Source organism: Capricornis sumatraensis, chromosome 15 (genome assembly GCF_032405125.1).
Source record: "Capricornis sumatraensis isolate serow.1 chromosome 15, serow.2, whole genome shotgun sequence".
Classification (NCBI taxonomy): domain Eukaryota; kingdom Metazoa; phylum Chordata; class Mammalia; order Artiodactyla; family Bovidae; genus Capricornis; species Capricornis sumatraensis.
The window spans coordinates 52,814,848-52,839,835 of record NC_091083.1 but is presented as its reverse complement, the minus strand read 5'-3'; the positions used below and the strand labels follow the sequence as shown (position 1 = coordinate 52,839,835).

The 24,988-nt window shown below is 37.5% G+C and overlaps 1 non-coding gene across 1 annotated transcript; it reads right to left on the bottom strand.

Moving 5' to 3' along the window:
• Nucleotides 1-17,152: 17,152 nt before the first annotated feature.
• TRNAW-CCA (transfer RNA tryptophan (anticodon CCA)) lies at nucleotides 17,153-17,225 on the bottom strand. The gene has a single exon. It is a non-coding gene; the product is annotated as a tRNA-Trp (tRNA).
• Between the last annotated feature and the right edge of the window lie 7,763 nt (nucleotides 17,226-24,988).

Below are 24,988 nucleotides of genomic sequence, written 5' to 3'. Positions count from 1 at the left end.
TAAGTACCAATTTTTAAGAGACTCTATTAACTAATTGCTTTATTTGTGGCTCAGATGGTCAAGAATCCACCTGCACTGAAGGAAACCCAGGTTTTATCCCAGGGCTGGGAAGATCCCCAGAGAAGGGAATGACTACCCACTCCAGTATTCTTGCCTGAAAATTTCCATGAACAGAGGAGACTGAAGCGCTATCATCCATGGGCCTGTAAAGAAACAGACATGACTTAGCAACTAACACTTTCACCTTTAACTTTTAATGGTTATACAACCAGCAACCATTATTTAAGGGACTCTATTTTTCCATAGGGGCATTCCTTTCCTATCACTTTATACTGTCACTGAAGGCATTCTTAGCTAGTTCCATGGTAAACTGAGAGAATAAGCTTCCGAAACTCTTGAGAATCCACAAACTATAGTTTTTTAATCACCTACACATTTCATTAAACCTCACAGGCTCACTACAAATACCAACATAGATGTTTGACTCTGTCAATCTGAAGCAAGTGGAGTTGGCCTGACCTTTCCACTAAATTGACTAAAATAATTGGATCAATAGGCACTTTCCCCTTCTTTATATTTTCCTCTTTTTTTTCTTTTTGACTGCTAAACATGCCTCCTAATTTTAATTAAATTCTCTGTTTATATGGCTAGTTTCAATTCCTGACAAAATCTTGCAAGGAATGCTGACTAGAATCCTATCCAGAATCCTTATAGTGTATATGTATACATGCAAAGTAGTCTCAGACGTGTCCGACTCTTTGTGACCTTATGGATTTCAGCTCGCTAGGCTCCTCTATTCATGGGATTTTTCCAGCAAGAATAGTGAAGTGGGTTGCCATGCTCTCCTCCAGGGGATTTTCCTGACCCAGAAATTGAACACACATTTCCTGTGGTTCCTGTATTGCAAGCAGATTCTTTACTGCTGAGCCCCTGGGTAAGCCAAAAAGAGTGTGTATATGTATATGAAAGGGTAAAAATTATGCCTAGACCATTGTGCAACAAGTAATGTTGAGATTCAAATGTTGAAAATTTGATTGAAATTGACAAATAAGATTAATTTGTCATTTGTCAGCTTATATCCCAGGGTCTGCACAAGTAAATCTTCACTGACTTATAACTTCTACATTTTAAAATTATGATACAAGTATTTCAAATATATATATATAATATTGTCATTGGTTATTTAAAGGTGTTTAATAATAAATATTTTATTTTTAAAAGCAAATATTTAGCATTATTAATATATTATACTCACATTGCCTCTGTTTATACTCAAGCATAGTATGTAGACAAATTATCCATTATCTAAAATAATTATTAATTTAGAATATGTGGTCCCAATTATTCCAGATAATAGAGAGTTTCTACAAAATATCTTGACCATAATATGTGCCAGTATGTAGTCTATTTCCATATGGTGCACTTAACTGAAATTTCCAGAAAAAAAATGACAAACAAAGAAAAAAAAAAAAAAAACTAAAAAATTGTCATCTGGTACAATCCTCAGATATTTGAACAAAAACAAAAGTGTCTTTTTAATAAAGATGAAATAATACAAGTGTTTGACTAATTGACCCATCTTACATACATTAATAAAAGTATTAAACATATTATTATAATGCTTCTGAAAATAATTGTCTGATTTATGATTGATCCATTAAGTGCCTGCCCTGTGCATATCAAAATCTTTGGGAGTAATAGCTTTTACTATGGACAAATACAGAACAATGCCATATCTCATATGCTATATATTGCATGTATATTGCTAAACTATATTGCATGAATATTGTTGTATATTGATAAACTATACTATATTGCCTACTTTTAGAAGAATCAAACTCTGAATGGGGACTATAAGTAAATTATGTTTGATCATTATGAATAATTATTGTAATACAACAATAATTACAATAGATACAATATTTAGATATAACATATACATACAATATAGATACAGTCATTACAATAATTAGCAATAGATACAAAGCATTATTATCACCTCACTCCTCTGTCTTCATTCATCCACCTGAACATTCCTTCCTTCTGTATTCATTACCTTAGTTAATAGTTTTACAATCTATAGATGAGATTTGCAGTTTTTGCTCAGCCAGAATCTGTTCTTCATTTTCTTGGAAACAGGATTCCATCTTTTCTCTAAGAAGCCCTCTCCATTGTTCTAACTCAGACTTCAACCCAAGAATGTATGTCCTTCGGCATAGGGCTGAGTTGTTTTTCAGTCCTTCTCAGAGAGCTGGTAGAAACAGTAACTCTGTCTTGATTTCTTTTCTCTCTTCTCCCCACAGATAATTCATATGATGATCAATTTCTGTCTGTTCTCCTCTAGAATGCCTCCCAAAATCAATTTCTCTCCTTGCATGGTTCTCACCATTTATCATGATCTAGACGTTATTATTGTTGTTCAGTCACTAAGTTGTGTCCAGTTCTTTGTTACCCCATGGACTGCAGCACAACCAGGCTTCCCTGTCCTTCCCTATCTCCCAGAGTTTGCTCAACTCATGTCCATTGAGTCGATGATGCCATCCAACCATCTTATCTTCCATTGCCTACTTCTCTTCCTGCCATCAATCTTTCCCAGCATTAGAGTCTTTCCCGAAAAGTCAGCTCTTCGCATCAGGTGGCCAGAGTATTGGAGTTTCAGCTTCAGCATCAGTCCTTCCAATTAATATTCAGAATTGATTTCCTTTAAGATGGACTGGTTTGATCTTGCAATTCAAGGGACTATCAAGAGTCTTCTCTAGCATCACAGTTAGAAAGCATCAATTCTTCAGTGCTCAGCCTTCCTTATGATCCAACTCTCATATCCATACATGATTACTGGAAAAAACCATAGCTTAGACCATATGGACTTTTGTTGGCAAAGTGATGTCTCTGCATTTTAATATGCTGTCTAGGTTTGTCATAGCTTTTCTTCCAAGGAGCAAGCATCCTTTTTCCCAAGACTGTTGGGATCACTTTCCAATATGGTTCACTGCTCTCTAATTCAAATGCTGCTAATAATGGTGTCTACCTAAACCTTTATGTAGGAGCAAATCACTTTCCTTCTCTACATTTATTTGTGGATCCCAATTGTAAAAAATAAACAAAGAACAACAATAAAACAAACAGAATGTTTAGTCTAATATTTAAAACCCTAATTTTACCTTTCTTTTCTCTTCTTTCCAGATTTTTCTCTCACTGACTCTGTTTATGCTGCTCACTATTGTCAGGTCATATTATGCCATTCCATATCCCTGTGGAACTGTACATCTGGTCACTTTGGCCAGGAAATAATTTTACTCTTGTTTCCACCTGCCTAACCTCTACATCATGACACAGTTCAAAAATAGCTTTTTAGCACACTGTGAGGACTTTTCTAATTGTGCCAGCTAAGATGATTAAATTATGAGTCATCTCCTTAATACTTTACACCACAATGATAATAAGTACCATATTATGATGTGTTACTTTTCCACTCAGTAAATTTTAAATTCCTTAAGAGCAGAGACTAGACCTTACACATGGTTTCCACTCTTCAGTAAAGAGAACTGTTTTATGCAAAACTTTAATTAGCACAATTATCATTACCTGAATGTTTGCATAGAGGAATGCACTGTCAAAAAAAAAAAAAAAAAAACAAAGACTCACACCAAAAGACTAATTATCAATGTCCCATAAAAACATTGATGTATGTCCCTGAGGTTTCATAAGGTGGTGAGGAAATGGCTATGTTTCAATAATGTAGGATGAAAATGACTGTGTTTGGACTATTTCCACATCACACTTAAAAGCATGGAAGTGCTATTGTCCCAATATTTCATATAGACAGAGAATTCAAGAATCACGTGAGACCTGAAACAATGAACCAAGCTATCCATATAGTGCTCTAGTAATAGTGATTATGAGAATACTATTTTAAATACTATTTCACATTCCATTTCTTTGTCATTGATTTTACCTCGTTACTTTCCTTTCCATTGCTAACATTTTCACATGGCTGTTTCTTAGCAAGCCCTTGAGAAGCTCTTACTTTACCTGTAATAAAAGAAGTCTTTGCTCTGCTCTGAATACATACATAATAAGCCTGTGATTTAACTTGCACCTGAAAAGAATGAGAGTATTGTGCTGCCAGAAAAAAACAGAGCAGCCCCTCTAGAAAACTGATGAGAATCAGCAGAAAAGCAACCACATAGTTAACCACTCTTTGTGGTCTGTGACTCAACTGAACTATCTGAACTTAACCTTAATGGGTTTTGTGGGTCAAAACAGCTCCTTTAAACCACAAACAGATCTGGAGTTCAGCAACTGACCAGCACCAAATCACCATACAAAACCCCCAATCCAAAACTGACAAGTCAAAGATGTGTTTGAACCAATCAGTTTCTGTTCCTTGTGAAATCTTAAGCCTTGTAAGCCACACCTTTGCCTTGGATGGGGACATGGTATTCTCAAGGAATATTTCCCTGTGCTTGTACCCATTTGCAAGCTAATTTACAATTCTCTTTTACTTTTCCTCTGACACTCTGATAGCTTATCCCGCAGAATCTCACCCCTGTATGTTGGCTAAATTTTCCCTGCTCTGGCCAACAGTAAACTCAGTTTAACATCTCAGTATTTATTTTCCTTTTATTATCTGGTCATTTTCCAAAATTGTCACAACTATTTCAATTCAGGCTGATATACCAGGCCAAAGCTGTTAATTTTAGGGATAACTCAAAGCTGTGATACAGATGTTCAGTGTAGCTACTTGGGCTGTGCAAGGCATGCATGCGTCCTTGGGTAGCAAAAGGAAGCATTTCATAGTCAGTGGTTGAAAATCTGCAACAGTCACAGTTCAAATAAGGCTGAAATTTGCAACAACCTCCCCAGCACCAATGCCTCAGTTTACTCTAGTATTCAGTTCAGTTCAGTTCAGTCGCTCAGTCGTGTCCAACTCTTTGCAACCCCATGGATCGCAGCATGCCAGGCCTCCCTGTCCGTCACCAACTCCCGGAGTTCACTCAGGCTCACGTCCATCGAGTCAGTGATGCCATCCAGCCATCTCATCCTCTGCCGTCCCCTTCTCCTCCTGCCCCCAATCCCTCCCAGAATCAGAGTCTGTTCCAATGAGTCAACTCTTCACATGAGGTGGCCAAAGTATTGGAGTTTCAGCTTTACCATCATTCCTTCCAAAGAAATCCCAGGGCTGATCTCTGTCAGAGATCTCTAGTATGCAACCTTTTATTCATTTAACCAGTTAGAACCAGACGACTGGATCAGCAAGGCAGTAAACAATACTCTTTCTGGTATTCAGTGACACTTGTAGATATAATACTTTGGAAATATTGGAGCATCACCTTAATTTTGCTTTAATTAAACTCATGATTATAATCTATCAAAACTGTGTCATACTGTTTACAAACATTTGTTCAAAGAATACTTTGGTTCATATTTATGAGTATACAGAGTCATACTTTTACCATGGAACTACTATTTTAGTATACTTTTTCTCTCTGTACATATGATATATAAGGAATGACTAAATCATGATATTGCAGACATCTGAGTCATATGTTTAATGTCTACATTTAAAAAGTGGCAAGTTTAAAGAATGAAATTACAGCTCTACCAGCCTTGCATTGTCTTTATAGACTCAAATTACTAGCATTTCTAATACAATAGTTATTATAGGCCTATGAGATCATGGCGTGTGAAGCAGTCACACTGGGCCAATGAAAAGGTGTTAATTAATATAACCTTATAAATTATTATTATTATTAACATTATTAATAATGATATGAAATATATCTAACATACAACTCTAGGATCTGACATTTTTCTATTACAGATATTGCTATATAATATATATTTTTATAGGAATTTTAGCTGTAAAATTGTAATTTTGTTTCATTTTTTCATATAGATATAGATTGGTAACAAAAATAGCAAAAGCCTTCCTACTTAACAAAATTTGAATTAGCTATGCATTTTATTAGTCACTCCAACAGTCTCTTGTTTATATTTATTAATCAATTTCAAACCCTATTTTTACAAATTTTGAAAAATTTTGAAATATCAATAACCTCAGATATGCAGATGATACCACCCTGATGGCAGAAAGTGAAGAACTAGAGTTTCTTGATGAAAGTGTAAGAGGAGAGTGAAAACGCTGGCTTAAAATCAAAATTCAGAAAACTAAGATCATGGCATCTGGTTCCATCACTTCATGGCAAATAGATGGGGAAACAATGGAAACAGTGAGAGACTATTTTGGGGGCTCCAAAATCACTGCGGATGGTGACTACAGCCATGAAATTAAAAGATGCTTGCTCCTTGGAAAAAAAGCTATGAGCAACCTAAACAGCATATAAAAAGCAGAGACATTACTTTGCCAACAAAGGTCCATCTAGTCAAGCCATGGTTTTTCCAGTACTCATGTATGGATGTGAAAGTTAGACTATAAAGAAAGCTAAGCATCAAAGAATTGATGCTTTTCAATTGTGGTGTTAGAGAAGACTTTTGAGAGTCCCTTTGACTGCAAAGAGTTCCAATCAGTCAATTCTAAAGAAAATCAGTCCTGAATATTCATTGGAAGAACTGATGCTGAAGCTGAAACTCCAATACTTTGGCCACCTGATGTGAAGAACTGACTCATTTGAAAAGATCCTTATGCTGGGAAAGATTGATGGCAGGAGGAGAAGGGGACGACAGAGGATGAGATGATTAAATGGCATCACTGACTCAATGGCTATGAGATTGAGCAAGCTCTGGGAGTTGGTGATGGACAGGGTAGCCATGTGTGCTGCAGTCCAGGGGGTCACAAAGAGTTGGACATGACTGAGCGACTGAACTGAACTGAACTGAACAGCATATTTCCCTTTATTTTATGATGGAAAACATTCAATGTTGGATAATAAGTACAGAAATAGAATTATTTTCAAATATTATAATCTATAAACTACAAATTTTCCTTGGCTACAGATGAAAATTAAATAAACACAACTTTTAGAACAAAAAAGAAAATAATCAGATACCATCTGTGAAGGATAACAGCATGAGGAGTAGAATTTTTATTACACATTATAACTATAAGAATTTTGTGTAACTTGTTTTATAGTACATGTAGAAACATAGAGTCAAAATAAAAACCAATATATGGATGGAGTCAAGATGGCAGTGAGAGAAGACACAAACTCCATGTCTTCTCACACTGAGGATACTCACCAGATGCTAGTGGGAGACTTCTGGCAGATTGGCTAATGGCAGGAGACCCAGGGGTGACTAGGGGTTGTTATTTTTTTATTACTTGTTATTGTTCTCCTTTCTCTGTCTTTTTTTCTTCTTCCACATCCCACATTGTGTGGGATTCAGTTCATGGGCCAGAGAGATAAGACCTTAGTCAAGAGCACTGAGTCCAAACTGCTAGAGTAACAGAGAACATCAGACCCCAATGAATATTAATCAGAGTGAGGTATCCCAGAGGTCCACATCTCAACACCAAGCTCCGACTCTATCCAACTGCCCAGAAACTCTATTGCTGAAAACCTCAGGCCCAACAACTAAAAAGACAGAAACATAGTCCCACTTATCAAAAAAAAAAAAAAAAAAAAAAAAAAAGAAAAAGAAAGAAAGAAAAGAAAGAAAGAAATGACAAAAGAATATGTTACAGATAAAGGAGCAAGGTAAAAATCTGCAAGACCAACTAAATTAAGAGGAAATAGGCTACCTATCTGAAAAAGAATTTAGAATGATGGGAATAAAGAAGTTTCAAAATATCAAAAATAGAATGGAGAAAATGTGAAAAGTATTTAACACATTCAACAAAGACATAGAGGAGCTATCCCACATTGAAGGTCAGGAAGGGCGGTGGTGAGGAGATACCCCTCGTCCAAGGTAAGGAGCAGTGGCTGTGCTTTGCTGGAGCAGCAGTGAGGAGATACCTCACGCCCAGGGTAGAGAAACCCAAGTAAGATGATAGGTGTTGCAAGAGGGCATCAGAGGGCAGACACACTGAAACCATACTCACAGAAAACTAGTCAATTGATTCACACTAGGACCACAGCCTTGTCTACCTCAGTGAAACCAAGCCATGCCCGCGGGCCAACCCAAGATGGGCGGGTCATGGTGGAGAGGTCTGACAGAATGTGGCCCACTGGAGATGAGAATGGCAAACCACTTCAGTATTCTTGCCTTGAGAACTCCATGAACAGTATGAAAAGGCAAAATGATAGGATACTGAAAAAGGAACTCCCCAGATCAGTAGGTGTCCAAAATGCCACTGGAGATCAGTTCAGTTCAGTTGAGTCGCTCAGTCGTGTCCGACTCTTTGCGACCCCATGAATCGTAGCACAGCAGGCCTCCCTGTTCATCATCATCTCCCACAGTTCACTCAGACTCACGTCCATCGAGTCAGTGATGCCATCCAGCCATCTCATCCTCGGTCGTCCCCTTCTCCTCCTGCCCCCATCCCTCCCAGCATCAGAGTCTTTTCCAATGAGTCAACTCTTCTCATGAGGTGGCCAAAGTACTGGAGTTTCAGCTTTAGCATCATTCCCTCCAAAGAAATCCCAGGACTGATCTCCTTCAGAATGGACTGGGTGGATCTCCTTGCAGTCCAAGGGACTCTCAAGAGTCTTCTCCAACACCATAGTTCAAAAGCATCAATTCTTCAGTGCTCTGCCTTCTTCACAGTCCAACTCTCACACCCATACATGACCACTGGAAAAAACATAGCCTTGACTAGACGGACCTTAGTCAACAAAGTAATGTCTCTGCTTTTTAATATGCTATCTAGGTTGGTCATAACTTTTCTTCCAAGGAGTAAGCGTCTTATAATTTCATGGCTGCAATCACCATCTACAGTGATTTTGGAGCCCAAATAAATAAAGTCTGACACTGTTTCCACTGTTTCCCCATCTATTTCCCACGAAGTGATGGGACTGGATGCCATGATCTTCGTTTTCTGAATGTTGAGCTTTAAGCCAACTTTTTCACTCTCCTCTTTCACTTTCATCAAGAGGCTTTTTAGCTCCTCTTCACTTTCTATAATAAGGATTGTGTCATCTGCATATCTGAGGTTATTAATATTTCTCCCGGCAATCTTGATTCCAGCTTGTGTTTCTTCCAGTCCAGCGTTTCTCATGATGTACTCTGCATATAAGTTAAATAACCAGGGTGACAATATACAGCCTTGACGTACTCCTTTTCCTATTTGGAACCAGTCTGTTGTTCCATGTCAAGTTCTACCAGTGGAGAAATAACTCCAGAAAGAATGAAGGAATGGAGCCAAAGCAAAAACAATAACCAGTTGTAGATATGATTGGTGATAGAAGCAAGGTCTGATGCTGTAAAGAGCAATATTGCATAGGAACCTGGAATGTCAGGTCCATTAATCAAGGCAAGTTGGAAGTGGTCAAACAAGAGATGGCAAGAGTGAACGTTGACAATCTAGGAATCAGTGAACTAAAATGGACTGGAATGGGTGAATTTAACTCAGATGACCATTATATCTACTACTGTGGGCAGGAATCCCTCAGAAGAATTGGAATAGCCATCGTGGTCAAGAAAAGAGTCCAAAATGCAGTACTTGGATGCAATCTCAAGAACAACAGAATGATCTCTGTTCGTCTCCTAGGCAAGCCAATCAATATCACAGTAATCCAAGCCTATGCCCCAACCAGTAACAGTGAAGAAGCTGAAGTTCAAAGGTTTTATGAAGTCCTACAAGACCTTTTAGAACTAACACCCCCAAAAGATGTCTTTTTCATTATAGGGGACCGGAATGCAAAAGTAGGAAGTCAAGAAACACCAGTAGCAACAGGCAAATTTGGCCTTGGAATGTGGAATGAAGCAGGGCAAAGACTAATAGAGTTTTGCCAAGAAAATGCATTGGTCATAGCAAACACCCTCTTCCAACAACACAAGAGAAGACTCTACACATGGACATCACCAGATGGTCAACACTGAAATCAGATTGATTATATTCTTTGCAGCCAAAGATGGAGAAGCTCGATACGGTCAACAAAAACAAGACCAGGAGCTGACTGTGGCTCAGATCATGATCTCCTTATTGCCAAATTCAGACTCAAATTGAAGAAAGTAGGGAAAACCACTAGACCATTCAAGTATGGTGAATCAAATCCCTTATGATTATACAGTGGAAGTGAGAAATAGATTTGAGGGCCTAGATCTGATAGATAGAGTGCCTGATGAACTATGGAATGACGTTTGTGACATTGTACAGGAGAGAGGCATCAAGACCATCCCCATGGAAAAGAAATGCAAAAAAGCAAAATGACTGTCTGGAGAGGCCTTACAAATAGCTGTGAAAAGAAGAGAGGTGAAAAGCAAAGGAGAAAAGGAAAGATATAAGCATCTGAATGCAGTTCCAGAGAATATCAAGAAGAGATAAGAAAGCCTTCTTCAGCAATTGGTGCAAAGAAATAGAGGAAAACAACAGAATGAGAAAGGCTAGAGATCTCTTCAAGAAAATTAGAGATACCAAGGGAACATTTCATGCAAAGATGGGCTCGATAAAGTACAGAAATGGTAGGGACCTAACAGAAGCAGAAGATATTAAGAAGAGGTGGCAAGAATACATGGAAGTACTGTACAAAAAAGGACTTTACAACCCAGATAATCATGATGGTGTGATCACTCATCTAGAGCCAGACATCCTGGAATGTAAAGTCAAGTGGGCCTTAGAAAGCATCACTATGAACAAAGCTAGTGGAGGTGATGGGATTCCAGTTAAGCTGTTTCAAATCCTGGAAGATGATGCTGTGAAAGTGCTGCACTCAATATACCAGGAAATTTGGAAAACTCAGCAGTGGCCACAGGACTGGAAAAGGTCAGTTTTCATTCCAGTCCCAAAGAAAGGCAACGCCAAAGAATGCTCAAACTACCGCACAATTGCACTCATCTCACATGCTAGTAAAGTAATGCTCAAAATTCTCCAAGCCAGGCTTCAGCAATAAATGAACTGTGAACTTCCCGATGTTCAAGCTGGTTTTAGAAAAGGCAGAGGAACCAGAGATCAAATTGCCAACATTCACTGGATCATGGAAAAAGCAAGAGAGTTCCAGAAAAACATCTAATTCTGCTTTATTGACTATGTCGAAGTCTTTGACTGTGTGGATCATAGTAAACTGTGGAAAATTCTGAAAGAGATGGGAATACCAGACCACCTGATATGCCTCTTGAGAAATCTGTATGCAGGTCAGGAAGCAACAGTTAGAACTGGACATGGAACAACAGACTGGTTTCAAATAGGATTAGGAGTATGTCAAGGCTGTATATTGTCGCTCTGCTTATTTAACTTCTATGCAGAGTATATCATGAGAAATGCTGGACTGGAAGAAACACAAGCTGGAATCAAGATTTCCAGGAGAAATATCAATAACCTCAGATATGCAGATGACACCACCCTTATGGCAGAAAGTGAAGAGGAACTAAAAAGCCTCTTGATGAAAGTGAAAGAGGAGAGTGAAAAAGTTGGCTTAAAGCTCAACATTCAGAAAACGAAGATCATGGCATCCAGTCCCATCACTTCGTGGGAAATAGATGGGGAAACAGTGGAAACAGTGTCAGACTTTATTTTTGGGTGCTCCAAAATCACTGTAGATGGTGATTGCAGCCATGAAATTATAAACCGCTTACTCCTTGGAAGAAAAGTTATGACCAACCTAGATAGCATATTAAAAAGCAGAGACATTACTTTGTTGACTAAGGTCCGTCTAGTCAAGGCTATGTTTTTTCCAGTGGTCATGTATGGGTGTGAGAGTTGGACTGTGAAGAAGGCAGAGCACCGAAGAATTGATGCTTTTGAACTATGGTGTTGGAGAAGACTCTTGAGAGTCCCTTGGACTGCAAGGAGATCCAACCAGTCCATTCTGAAGGACATCAGCCCTGAGATTTCTTTGGAAGGAATGATGGTAAAGCTGAAACTCCAGTACTTTGGCCACCTCATGAGAAGAGTTGACTCATTGGAAAAGACTCTGATGCTGGGAGGGATGGGGGCAGGACGAGAAGGGGACAACAAAGGATAAGATGGCTGGATGGCATCACTGACTCGATGGACGTGAGTCTGAGTGAAGTCCGGGATATGGTGATGGACATGGAGGCCTCGTGTGCTGTGATTCATGGTGTTGCAAAGAGTCGGACACGACTGAGTGACTGAACTAAACTAGAAGAAATAAAAATAAGAAGTGTTAACAGCACAATCACTGAAATTTAAAATGCTCTAAAAGGAATTAGTGCAGAATAACAGAGTCAAAAGAATGATTAAGTAAGCTGGAATATAGAATGATAGACCTAACTGCTGAGGGGAATAAGGGGAAAAGAATGAATAGAATTGAGGACAATCTCAGAGACATCTGGGACAATGTTAAAGGCACCAACATTTGAATTATAGGGATCTCAAAAGAAGAGGAAAAGAAAGGGTATGAAAAAATGTTTGAGGAGATTATAGTTGCAAACCTCCTTAACAAGGAAAAGGAAGTAACTATACAAGTTCAGGAAGCTGAGTACTATACAGGATCAACCCAAAGAGAAACTCATCAGATACATATTAATCAAACTAACAAAAATTAAACACAAAGAAAAAAATTTAAAATCAGCAAGGGAAAAGCAAAAAAATAAAATAACAAAGAAATCCACATAAGCTAAATTGCTGATTTTTCAACAGAAAATGTAAAGGCTAGAAGGTAGTGGCAGGCTATATTTAAAGTGATGAATAATCTACAACTTAGATTACTCTACCCAGCTAGGATATCATTCAGATGTGATGGTGAAATCAAAACCTTTATAGACAAATGAAAGCAAACAGAATTCTGTACCATGGAACTTCTAATGGAAGTTCTCTGGTAGGAAACACAAGTGAAGTAAAAGACTCACAAAACAAATCCTAAATGATTAATAAAATGGCAATATGAACATACATATAAATAACTATCTTAAATGTAAATGGATTAAATGACCCAACCAAAAGACAGAGACTGAATGAATGGGTACAGAAACAGGATCTGTGTATATGTTGCCTACAAGAGACCCCTTCAGGCCTAGGAACACTCACAAACTGAAAGTCAAGGGATGGGAAAAGATATTCCATGCAAATGAAAATAAAAATAAAGCATAAGTAGCAATACTTATGGACAAAATATATTTTAAAATAAAAACTGGTACAAGAATAAAGAAGGACACTACAAAATTATCAAGGGATCAATCCGAGAAGATACAACAATTATAAATATTTGTACTACCAACATAGGAGCACCTCAATACATAAGACAAATGCTAACAACCATAAAAGGGGAAATTGACAGTAACACAATAATAGTAGGGGACTTTAACACCCCACTGATACCAATGGACAGATTTCCAGACAGAAAATTGAAAAGAAAACACAAACCTTAAATCTCATGTTGGACTAGATGGACCTAATTGATATCTTCAGGACACTCCATCCAAATGCAGAAAAATGCACTTTCTTCTCAAGTACACATGGAACAGTCTCCAGGATAGGCTACATTTTGTGGCACAAATCAAGCCTTGGTACATTTAAGAAAATTGAAATTGTATCAAGCATATTTTCTGACCACAGCAGTATGAGACTAGATACCAACTACATGAAAAAAAAAAAAAAAAAACACAAACAAATGGAGGCTAAACAACATATCCCTAAATAACCAAAAGAACACTGAAGACATCAAGAAGGGGATCAAAACATATCTAGAAAGAAATGAAAATGAAAACACAACAACCCAAAACCGATGGGATGCAGCAAAAGCAGTCCTAAGAGGGATGTTTATTTCAATATAAGACTACCTCAAGCAATGAGAAAAATATATAAACAACCTAACCTTACATTTAGAGCAACTAGAAAAAGAAGAACAAGAACGACAACAAAAAACAAAGTTAGTAGAAGGAAAAAAATCATAAAGATCAGAAAAGAAATAAATGAAAAATAAATGGAGGAAACAATAGCAAAGATCAATAAAACAAAAAGCTGGTACTTTGAGAAGATAAACAAAATTGACAAAGTACTATCCAGACTTGTCAAGAAAAAAAGGGAGAAGACTTGAATCAATAAAATGAGAAATAGAAAGGAAAAAGTTACAACAGACAAAGCAGACTTACAAAGGATCATAATAGATTATCATGACCAACTATATGCCAATTAAATGGACAATCTGGAAGAAATGGACAAGTTCTTGGAGAAGTATAACCTTCCAAAACTGAACCAGGAAGAAATAAGAAGCATGAACAGACCAACCACAAGAACCAAAATCGAAACTGTGATCAAAAATCTTTCAACAAACAAAAGCCCAGGGACAGATGACCTCATAGACAAATTCTGCCAAAAGTTTAATGAAGAGTTAACACCTGTACTACTCAAACTCTTCCAGAAAATTTCAGAGGAGGGAAAACTCCCTAACTCATTCTATGGGGCCACTATCACCTCGTTACCAAAACCAGAGAAAGATGACACACAAAAAAGAAAATTACATGCCAATGTCACTGATGAACATAAATGTAAAAATCTTCAACAAATTCTAACAAGCAGAATCCCACAACCCAAAATTATACACTATGATCATGTGATATTTATCCCAGGGGTGCAAGGATTCTTCAATATATGCAAATCAAGCAATGTGATACACCATATCAACAAATTGATAGGCAAAAATTATATGATCATTTCAATAGATGCAGAGAAAGCTTTCAACAAAATTCAGTACCCATTTATGATAAAAAATAAAAACTCCAGAAAGTATGTATAAAAGGAACCTATCTCAATATAGTAAAGACTATTTATGATAAACCTACAGCAAACATATTCTCAACAGTGAAAAACTGAAAGCATTTCCTCTAGGTTCGGGAACAAGACAAGGGTGCCCACTCATGCCACTATTATTCAACATAGTTTGGAAAGTTCTAGCCATGGCAATCAGAGAAGAAAATGAAATCTAGATCAGAAAAGAAGCAAAACTCTCACTGTAGATGACATGATACAATATATATAGAAAACCCTAAAGATTCCACCAGAAAATTATTCAAACTAACCAATTCATATAGTAAAATAGCAGGATATAAAATTAAGCACAGAAATCTCTTGCATTCCTATATTTTAACAATGAAAAATCAGAAAGAGAAGTTAAGGAAACAAACCTATTCATCATTGCAATAAGAAGAATAAAATACTTTGGAATAAACCTACCTAAAGAGACAAAATAGTAGGCAGAAAACTATAAGACACTGATGATAGAGATCAAAGATGACACAAACAGATGGAGAGATATACCATGTTCTTGGATTGGAAGAATCATTATTGTGAAAATGCCAATAGTATGCATAACCTATAGATTCAATGCAATCCCTATCAAACTACCAATGGTATTTTTCATAGAACAAACAACTTCATAATTTGTATGAAAACTTAAAAGACCCTGAATGGCCAAAGCAATCTTGAGAAAGAAAAATGGAACTAGAGAGGTCAAACTTCCTGACTTCAGACTATAGTACAAAGCCTACAGTCATCAAGACAGTGTGGTACTGGCAGAAAAGCAGAAATATAGACCAGTTGAACAAGATAGAAAGCCCAGAGATATGTCCATGCATCTGTGGAAGCTTATCTTTGACAAAAGAAGTAAGAATATACAGTGAAGAAAAGACAGCCTTTTCAATATGTGGTGCTGGGAAAACTGGAGAGCTACATGTAAAAGAATGAAAGAACACTTCTAACAGCAAACACAAAAATAAACTCAAAATGGATTAAAGATTTCAAGGTAAGGCCAGAAACTAGAAAGCTCTTGGAGGAAACATAGGCAGTAAACTCTAACGTCGGACATACAGCAAGATCTTCTTTGACCCACCTACTAGAGTAATGAAAACACATTCTGTTCTCTAACCATCTCCCTCTGTCAGCACCAGTGTCTCTAGATAGACAAGACATGTCTTGTACAGTAAATGAGGTGTTTCAAATCAAAACTAAGAAGAGGTATCACCTCACAACAGTTAGAATGGCCATCATCAAAAAAATCTACAAACAATAAATGCTGGAGAGTATGTGGAGAAAGGGGAATCCTCTTGTATTGGTGGTGGGAATGTAAATTGATACAACCAATATGCAGAACAGTATGGGATTCCTTAAAAAAAACTAGGAATAAAACTACCATGTTGTTGTTGTTCAGTTGTTCAGTCATGTCTGACACTTTGCAACCCCATGGACTGCAGCATGCCAAGCCTCCTTGTCCCTCATCATCTCCTGGAGTTTGCTCAAGTTCATGTTTGTTGCATCAGTGATGTCGTCCAGCCATCTCATCCTCTGATGCCCTCTTCTCCTTCTGCCCTCAATCTTTCCCAGCATCAGGAATTTTTCCAATGAGTCAGCTATTCCCATCAGATGATCAAAATACTGGAGCTTCAGCATCAGTCCATCCAGTGAATATTCAGGTCTGATCTCCCTTGAGATTGACTGGTTTGATCACCTTACTGTCCATAGGACCCTCAGGCGTCTTCTCCAACACCACGGTTGAAAAGTATCAATTCTTTGGTGTTCTGCCTTCATTGTGGTCCAGCTCTCACAGCCATATGTGACCACGGAGAAGACCATAGCTTTGACTATACAGATCTTTGTTGGCAGAGTAATGTCTCTGCTTTTCAACACGCTGTCTAGGTTTGTCATCCCTTTCCTGCCAAGAAGCATTTGTCTTCTGATTTCATGGTTGCAATCACCATCCTCAGTGATTTTGGAGACCAGGAAGAGAAAATCTGTCATTGCTTCCACCTTTTCCTCTTCTGTATGCCATGAAGTAATGGGGCCAGATGCCATGATCTTAGTTTTTTAATATTTAGTCTTAAGCTGGCTCATTCACTCTCCCACTTCACCCTCATCAAGAGGCTCTTTAATTCCTCTTTGCTTTCTGCCATTAGAGTGGTATTATCTGCATATCTGAAGCTGTTGATGTTTCTCATGCCCAACTTGATTCTAGCTTCTAACTCAGCAAGCCCAGCATTTCTCATGATATGCTATGAAGTGAAGTGAAGTGAAGTGAAGTCGCTCGATCATGTCCGACTCTTTGCGACCCTGTGGACTGTAGCCTGCCAGGCTCCTCTGTCCATGGGATTCTCCAGGCAAGAACACTAAAGTGGGTTACCATTTCCTTCTCCAGGGGATCTTCCTGACCCAGGGATCAAACCTGGGTCTCCTGCATTGGAGGCAGATGCTTTAACCTCTGAGCCACCAGGGAAACCCCATGATATGCTACAGGTTAAACAAACAGGGTGAGAGCAGAAAGCACTGTTCTACTTTCTCGATATTGAACCAAACAATTGTTCCATACAGGGTTCTATCTGTTGTTTCTTGACCTTCATGCAGTTTTCTCAGAAGACAGGTAAGATGGTCTGATATTCCCATCTCTCTAAGAGAGAGATCTATACAGTCAAAGGCTTTAGTGTAGCTGATGAAACAGAGATAGATGTTTTTCTGAAATTTTCTTGCTTTTTCTATAATCCAGCAAATGGCAATTTGATCTCTGTTTCCTCTTCCTCTTCTAAACCCAGCTTGGACATCTGGAAGTTCTTGGTTTGTATAATGCTGAAGCCTAACATACAAGATTTTAAGCATGACCTTACTAGCAAGATGAGCTCAATTGTCCAATGCACATTCCTTGGCACTACCCTACTTAGGAACTGGGATGAGGATTGACCTTTTCCAGTCCTGTGACCACTGCTGGGTCTTCCAGGTTTGCTGACATACTGAATGCAAAACTTTGATGACATTTTCCTTTAGGTTTTTGAGTAGTTCTACTGGAATTCCATCACATCCACTAGCTTTACTAACAGCAGTGCTTCCTAAGGCCCACTTGACTTCACTCTCCAGAATGTCTGGCTCTTGGTGACTAACCACACCATCATAGTAACCTGGTTCATTAAGACCTTTTTTATACAGTTCTTCCATGTATTCACTCCATTTCTTCTTGGTCTCTTCAGCATCTACTAGTTCTCTACCATTTTCATCCTTAACTGTGTCCCATCTTTGGGCCAAATGCTCCCTTGATGCTTTCAATTTTCCTAAAGAGTTCTCTAGTCTTTCCCCTTTTGCTATTTTCTTCTGTTATTAAACACTGTTTGTTGAAGAAGGCTTTCTTGTCTCTTCTAGCTATTTTTTGAAACTCTATGTTTAATTGGATGTAACTTTCCCTCTCAAAACTACCATAAGACCCAGCAATCCCAGTACTGGGCATAACCCGTGAGGAAACCATAATTCAAAAAGACACATGTACCCCAATGCTTATTGCAGCACTATTTGCAATAAATAGGACCTGGAAGCAGCCTAGATGTCCACTGACATAGAATGGATAAAGAAGTGTGGTAGATATGTACAATGGAATATTACTTGGCCATAAAAAGAATGCATCTGAGTCTATTCTAATGAGATGGATGAACCTAGAGCCTATTATATGGAGTGAAGTAAGTCAGAAAGATAAAAGCAAATATAGTACACATATATATGGAATCTAGAAAGAGAGTACTGATGAACCTATATGCAGGGGAGCAATGGAAACACAGACATAATGAATAGACTTGTGGATACAGTAGGGGAAGGAGATCATGGTACAAATGGAGACATTGGCATTGAAACATATATATTATCATATGTAAAACAGATAGCCAGTGGGAATTTACTGTATGACACAGGGAGCTCAAAGCCAGTGCTCTGTGGCAACGTTGAGGTATGGAATAGGGTGGGAAGTGGGAGGGAGGTTCAAGAGGGAGGGAACATATGTATTCCAATTCCTATGACTGATTCATGTTGCTATATGACAGAAACTAACATAATATTGTAGGGAAATTATTGTCAAAAGCAAAATAAATTTAATTCAAAAATATATAAAATTTGTATTTTTCCCTCCCCTCCTTTTTACAGTTCAGGAAACAATGAATGATGCACAGGAGAATGCATAGGCCCAGAGCATCTGTCCCCTGAGAGAAATGTTTTTGGAATACTAAACCTCTAATCATAATCATTTAAGTTAAATGTACTTTGAAATGAACAATGTTATAGAGATTGCAACATTAGAAAAATCCTACATTCAGTTATTTTTCAAGTAAAATTCAGAGTTGAAAAATATATGAAGTTGTGTTTAAAGAAATATTTTTTAATTGTCTGCTAATTTTGTCCCTCATCAGTTTTCTAAGTTATAAAGTTTGCTTTCACTATTTTTTCCAAATATTCTTTGTGGTTTATGCAATTTATTGACAACTTATACAGTATATTTTAAGTGCTTTACAAATTTCTGGGTGGCAGTTGGGCAAGAGTAAGAGGGAAGATCCACTGGATCAAAATGTTACTATGCTATTTGGAGTATTATTTATTATAAAACATAAATGCTCTCCTCTAAGTAAATATCTTGAAAAGGAACTATATCAATGAGAGTAGAAAAGCTCTCTATAAGCATTATCCCATAGAGATATATGAGCCAAATGTGTAATTTTAAATGTTCTCATGGTCACATTAAGAAAAGGTAACAAGAAACATATAATATTAACTTTAGTGATATATTTTACAGAAGCCAATACATCCAACATGCTCTCTTTTCACCACTGTAATCAATATAAAGTTGTTAATAAATATTATGTTATTTTTCCATATTAAGTCTTTGAAATTCAGCATGTATTTTGTACCCACTGAACATTTCAACTCATTCTAACCACCTTCCAAGAATTTAGCCACCTGTGGCTAGTGACACCTGGTTTGGACAGCATAACTCTGGATGGCTAATTGCAATGAACCACGAGCTTGGCAGGACTCCAGTGCCACTTTAGAACTAGTCAAGACCCTTGTGATGCCACACAGCAAGCCACCAGGGAACAGTGACCTTCTCTCACCATTGATGCTGCTGGGGGGAGGAGTGAAGAATCTTTACTTCTTAATATTCATCAACAGGTTGTTATACACAGTTTAAATGGAGAAAAGCAATATTAGGGAAATTAAGGTGTTTATGTACAAATCTAGACTGAATTTCCTTTCCCTCGCCCCAGCTGAAACTTTCCTGGGAGCCTTATCTCAGCACAAGCTCTCAAATTCCATCTGCCCTCTGGGTTTGCTTTAACCTGAAAGACTGTCCCAGTATCCCGAATCCCCAGCACATAGCTAAACCTTGATAGATACCTGTGTCTGTTATACTAATCTGAGTTAATCTCTAAATAGGAACGGAAAAGGTAGAACTTTGTATCTCTTCAGTGAAAATAAAATTTCTTCTTGATAGGCAGAGAAACTGTTCAGGAAAATCTTCTATATCAAGTTCTCTGTTCCATCCTGGGAAAGCTTATTCAACCTCTTGATATAGTCTTACTCAGTGAACAAAAATCTTATTTCCTAAAAGAGTTGAAATTTCCCAGCTGTTACAGTATTCTTTCACTGTCACAACTGTGTGCTCAAAATGATATCTCATGGGTACTATAAAAATGTTAGCAATTGTCATCATTAATGTTACATTCTTCTGTGGAAAAGCTAATGACATGAATATAATTTTTCAAAGAGAGGGCAACATACAGTTTATATCTTTATCTGATGGACAAATATAGATAAGAAGGAGTTAAATCTATTTTTTTTTAATGTGTAACTATCCCTTGTGGCTCAGCTGGTAAAGAATCTGCTTGTAATGCAGGGGACCTGGATTCAATCCCTGGGTTGGGAAAATCCTCTAGAGAAGGGAAAAGCTACGCACTCTTGTATTCTGGCCTAGAGAATTCCATGGACTGTATAAGTCCATGGGGTAGCAAAGAGTAAGACACAACTGAGCGACTTTCACTTCACTTCATTCAATTAAATATATATATATATATATATGAGTATATTGACTTACAATGTTGTGTTATTTTCAGGTGCACAGCAAAGTGAATCAGTTATACATATGTGTATATGTATATTTCCATTATTTTTAGACTCTTTTCCCATATAGGTTATTACAGAACATGAATAGAGTTCCCTGTGCTATATAGTAGGTCCCTATTAATTAGTTATCTGTCATATATATAGTAGTGTATATTTGTTAATCTCAGTCTCCCAATTTATCAATTCCCCCCAGGTTTTTTCCTTTGGCAATCATGTTTGATTTCAAGATCTGTGAGTTTGTTTCTGTTTTGTAAATAAGTTCATTTGCATCATTTCTAATTAGATGCTACATATAAGTGTTATCATGTGATAGTTGTCTGTCTCTGTCTGACTTCACTTAGCATAATAATCTCTAGGTACATCCATGTTGCTGCAAATGGCATTATTTCATTTTTTTATGGAAATCTGTTTAAATATATGAGTCTTGTCATTGGCATTTCCATCCTAGAGTCATCAATGATGAATTCTCAGGTTACAGAGATGTACTCAAAAAAATACATATAAGTCAGCCTGTGTAAGTTTAGGCAAGTTACTTAAGCTCTTTCAGCCTCCATTTCCTTATCTGTGAACTTAGGAAAAGAGTAATGCCTAATTCACAGTATGTAACAGAGGCTAAGTTAGATAAGGCATAGATCATGCTTAGCAAGGGGATAGTTCAGTTCTGTTCAGTCACTCAGTCGTGTCCGACTCTTTGCAACCCCATGAATCGCAGCACGCCAGGCCTCCCCGTCCATCACCAACTTCTGGAGTTCACTCAAACTCATTTCCATGGAGTCGGTGATGCCATCAACCATCTCATCCTCTGTCGTCCTCTTCTCCTCCTGCCCCCATTCCCTTCCAGCATCAGAGTCTTTTCCAATAAGTCAACTCTTCGCATGAGGTGGCCAAAGTATTGGAGTTTCAGCTTCAGCATCAGTCCTTCCAATGAACACCCAGGATGGATCTCCTTCAGGATGGACTGGTTGGATCTCCTTGCAGTCCAAGGGACTCTCAAGAGTCTTCTCCAACACCACAGTTCAAAAGCATCAATTCTTTGGCACTCAGCTTTATTCACAGTCCAACTCTCACATCCACACATGACCACTGGGGAAAACCATCGCCTTGACTAGATGGACCTTTGTTGGCAAAGTAATGTCTCTGCTTTTGAATATGCTATCTAGGTTGGTCATAACTTTCCTTCCAAGGAGTAAGTGTCTTTTAATTTCATGGCTGCAATCACCACCTGCAGTGATTTTGGAGCCCCCCCGCCAAAAAAAAAAAAAAAAAGTCTGACACTGTTTCCACTGTTTCCCCATCTGTTTCCCATGAAGTGATGGGACCAGATGCCATGATCTTAGTTTTCTGAATGTTGAGCTTTAAGCCAACTTTTCCACTCTCCTCTTTCACTTTTATAAAGAGACTTTTAGTTCCTCTTCAGTTTCTGCCATAAGAGTGGTGTCACCTGCATATCTGAGGTTATTGATATTTCTCCCAGCAATCTTGATTCCAGTTTGTGCTTCTTCCAGCCCAGCATTTCTCATGATGTACTCTGTATATAAGTTAAATAAGCAGGGTGACAATATAGAGGCTTGACGTACTCCTTTTCCTATTTGGAACCAGTCTGTTGTTCCATGTCCAGTTATAACTGTTGTCTCCTGACCTGCATATAGGTTTCTCAAGAGGCAGGTCAGGTGGTCCCATCTCTTTCAGAATTTTCCACAGTTTATTGTGATCCACACAATTAAAGGCTCTGGCATAGTCAATAAAGCAGAAATATATGTTTTTCTCAAAATTTCTTGCTTTTTGGATGATTCAGCGGATGTTGGCAATTTGATCTGTTTCTTCTACATGGGAATAGGCACCTGGTAAATGCTTAAGAAATGGTAGGTATGCAGACAAACTTGTTTGATTATGTTTAAATGAGGTAAATGGTGGAGTAGAATAATAATAGATAATGTATCTATCCTCTTCTAAAGTTGGAAAGAAATGTAAATCATACTGATGACTTTATTTTACAATAAAGTCAATTTTTTTATAATAAACACAATTTTTTGTGTTTTACACAAAAAAATTTTACAATAAACACAATTTGAGACACACTGTCACTCTAAAAGGAGGTGGTGATTCTACTACCTGCCAAGTCTTTGGGTACAGATAGATGACTTGGTAGCCCTTATTCTTTGAAACAGCCTCATTTACTATACAAGTCATCTCTTGTCTCTCTGGAGACATCAATGCTAACAGAGGAAGATGGTTAGAGAACAAAATGTGGGGTCAAATAATAATAGATGCTCTAACCCCACCACTGACTCTCAGAATCACTTTCAAATGTCATTAGGATCTGGGCACTTCAAACTCCATCCATCTTTCATGCTCTTTAGAACATAGCAACTCAGAGGCTTGGCAACCTAAGGTGAATGTTTGTGAACTTTATTTAAGCATGCATGTTTTTATCAGATGATATTCTAACAATTATAGTAATGAGCTCATTGTAATGAACATTTGGAAGGAAAGGCTGGGTGAATTATAGTAAACTCTGATGAGTTTCTTCTCAGTGAGCCAGGAACTCAAGCTAACTGCTCACAGAATTGAATCCAGTCTCCACCACTTTGTTTCAACAAACAAAGTATAATCACAACATACTGATTTATCTGTTCTCTTAAGTGAATTTTAAAAGCCTTCAACTTCTTAAGCACATCATCAGCTTTCCTAGCAAGTCCTTTTCTTGCATATAATGTGGTAGTAATCTGCAAGTCAACCTAATACAAGTGATTACATTCATGAAATTATTGGGAAGCAGATATATTTCTAAACTCATTTAACAGCTTGACCTATTCATGTTTATAACTACCAGTGTCAAGGTACTGTGGTCTCTCTGGCAGTAATTATTAATCGGAGTCAGACACCCTGTTGTTAGATTTTCACTTTAAATTTATCAAGCTTCAGTTTCTCCCATATTTAATAACCATGATTAATCTTTCTTTCTCCATGCACCACAAGTAGTTGTTAGGAAAGCCACATGAGAAATTGTTTTGCAATCTAGAGGTAGAGAATAACAATTTTATTTTATTTTTACACAACTTGAGATAATTTTTTGCATTTTATTTAATTACAACATGACATCTATTTGGATTGATGAGCCAAAGAGTCATGTAAAAATATGAATTTCCACTGATTTCAAAGTAGGGGTTATTAGTGTGCTTAAAAATAATATCTCCTTTTTAAACATCTTGTCATTTTTTTTCAGATCTTTTGCATGCATTGTCCCAATTTCCCTCACATGGAAATTACCCTTTGGAAGTAGATAGTGCAAACATTATTATTTTCATTCTTCAGATGTCAAAACTGAGGCAAAGCAAGCAATTTAATCATCTTATTTTTCCACTAAACAATAACAACAACAAAATCAGCCTTGCAAGAAATTTCCACTCCAACACTCATTTTCTGCTATCATAGTTTTTCCAGGGTCAGATTCTTATACCAGTTTTCTAAGTTCATAATTACCTTAGTTGCATGCACAATTTGGGTAGTTAAGTAATTACTTGATTTGCACATACAAATACTACAATCATTGGCATATAAAAATAATGTCCTTTAAACATTTGGGCCCAATGGAGGACAAATGATCAGGAAAATCAAGATTTCTGTGGTTCCCCAAAGGGATAACTATGAACAGAAGCATTAAAAGTTTTTCTCAGCTATTTAGAGAAGCAAGCTCACTTCTTTAACCTAGAGAAAAGAAGCAATATGGTGGAATTCTAATTTCAAACTCCTCCTCTCTATTCAGAGATTTCCAAGTACCAATAGACTACTGGGAACCATGAAAAGTCTGAACTTAGATTAGAACACTTGAGTGTAAAATACAGTCCCACCATTGGAGGTTGGTGGAGTATGTGTGTTTCTGTAGGGTGGTATTTAGACAAATCACAAAATATGGATAATGATATCAACCATATAGGGTTGAAATGAGGAAAAAATGAGATAAATTACATAAAAGTATTCTGTAAGGACACCAGTCAGATTGGATTAAGGGCCCTATAAACTCTGAAACCCTGTGAAATTAAAAGAGATTTTTCATTATTTCAATAATTTCATGAGAATTGTGGGTTTGCTACAGTTTTTAGGGAACATGCA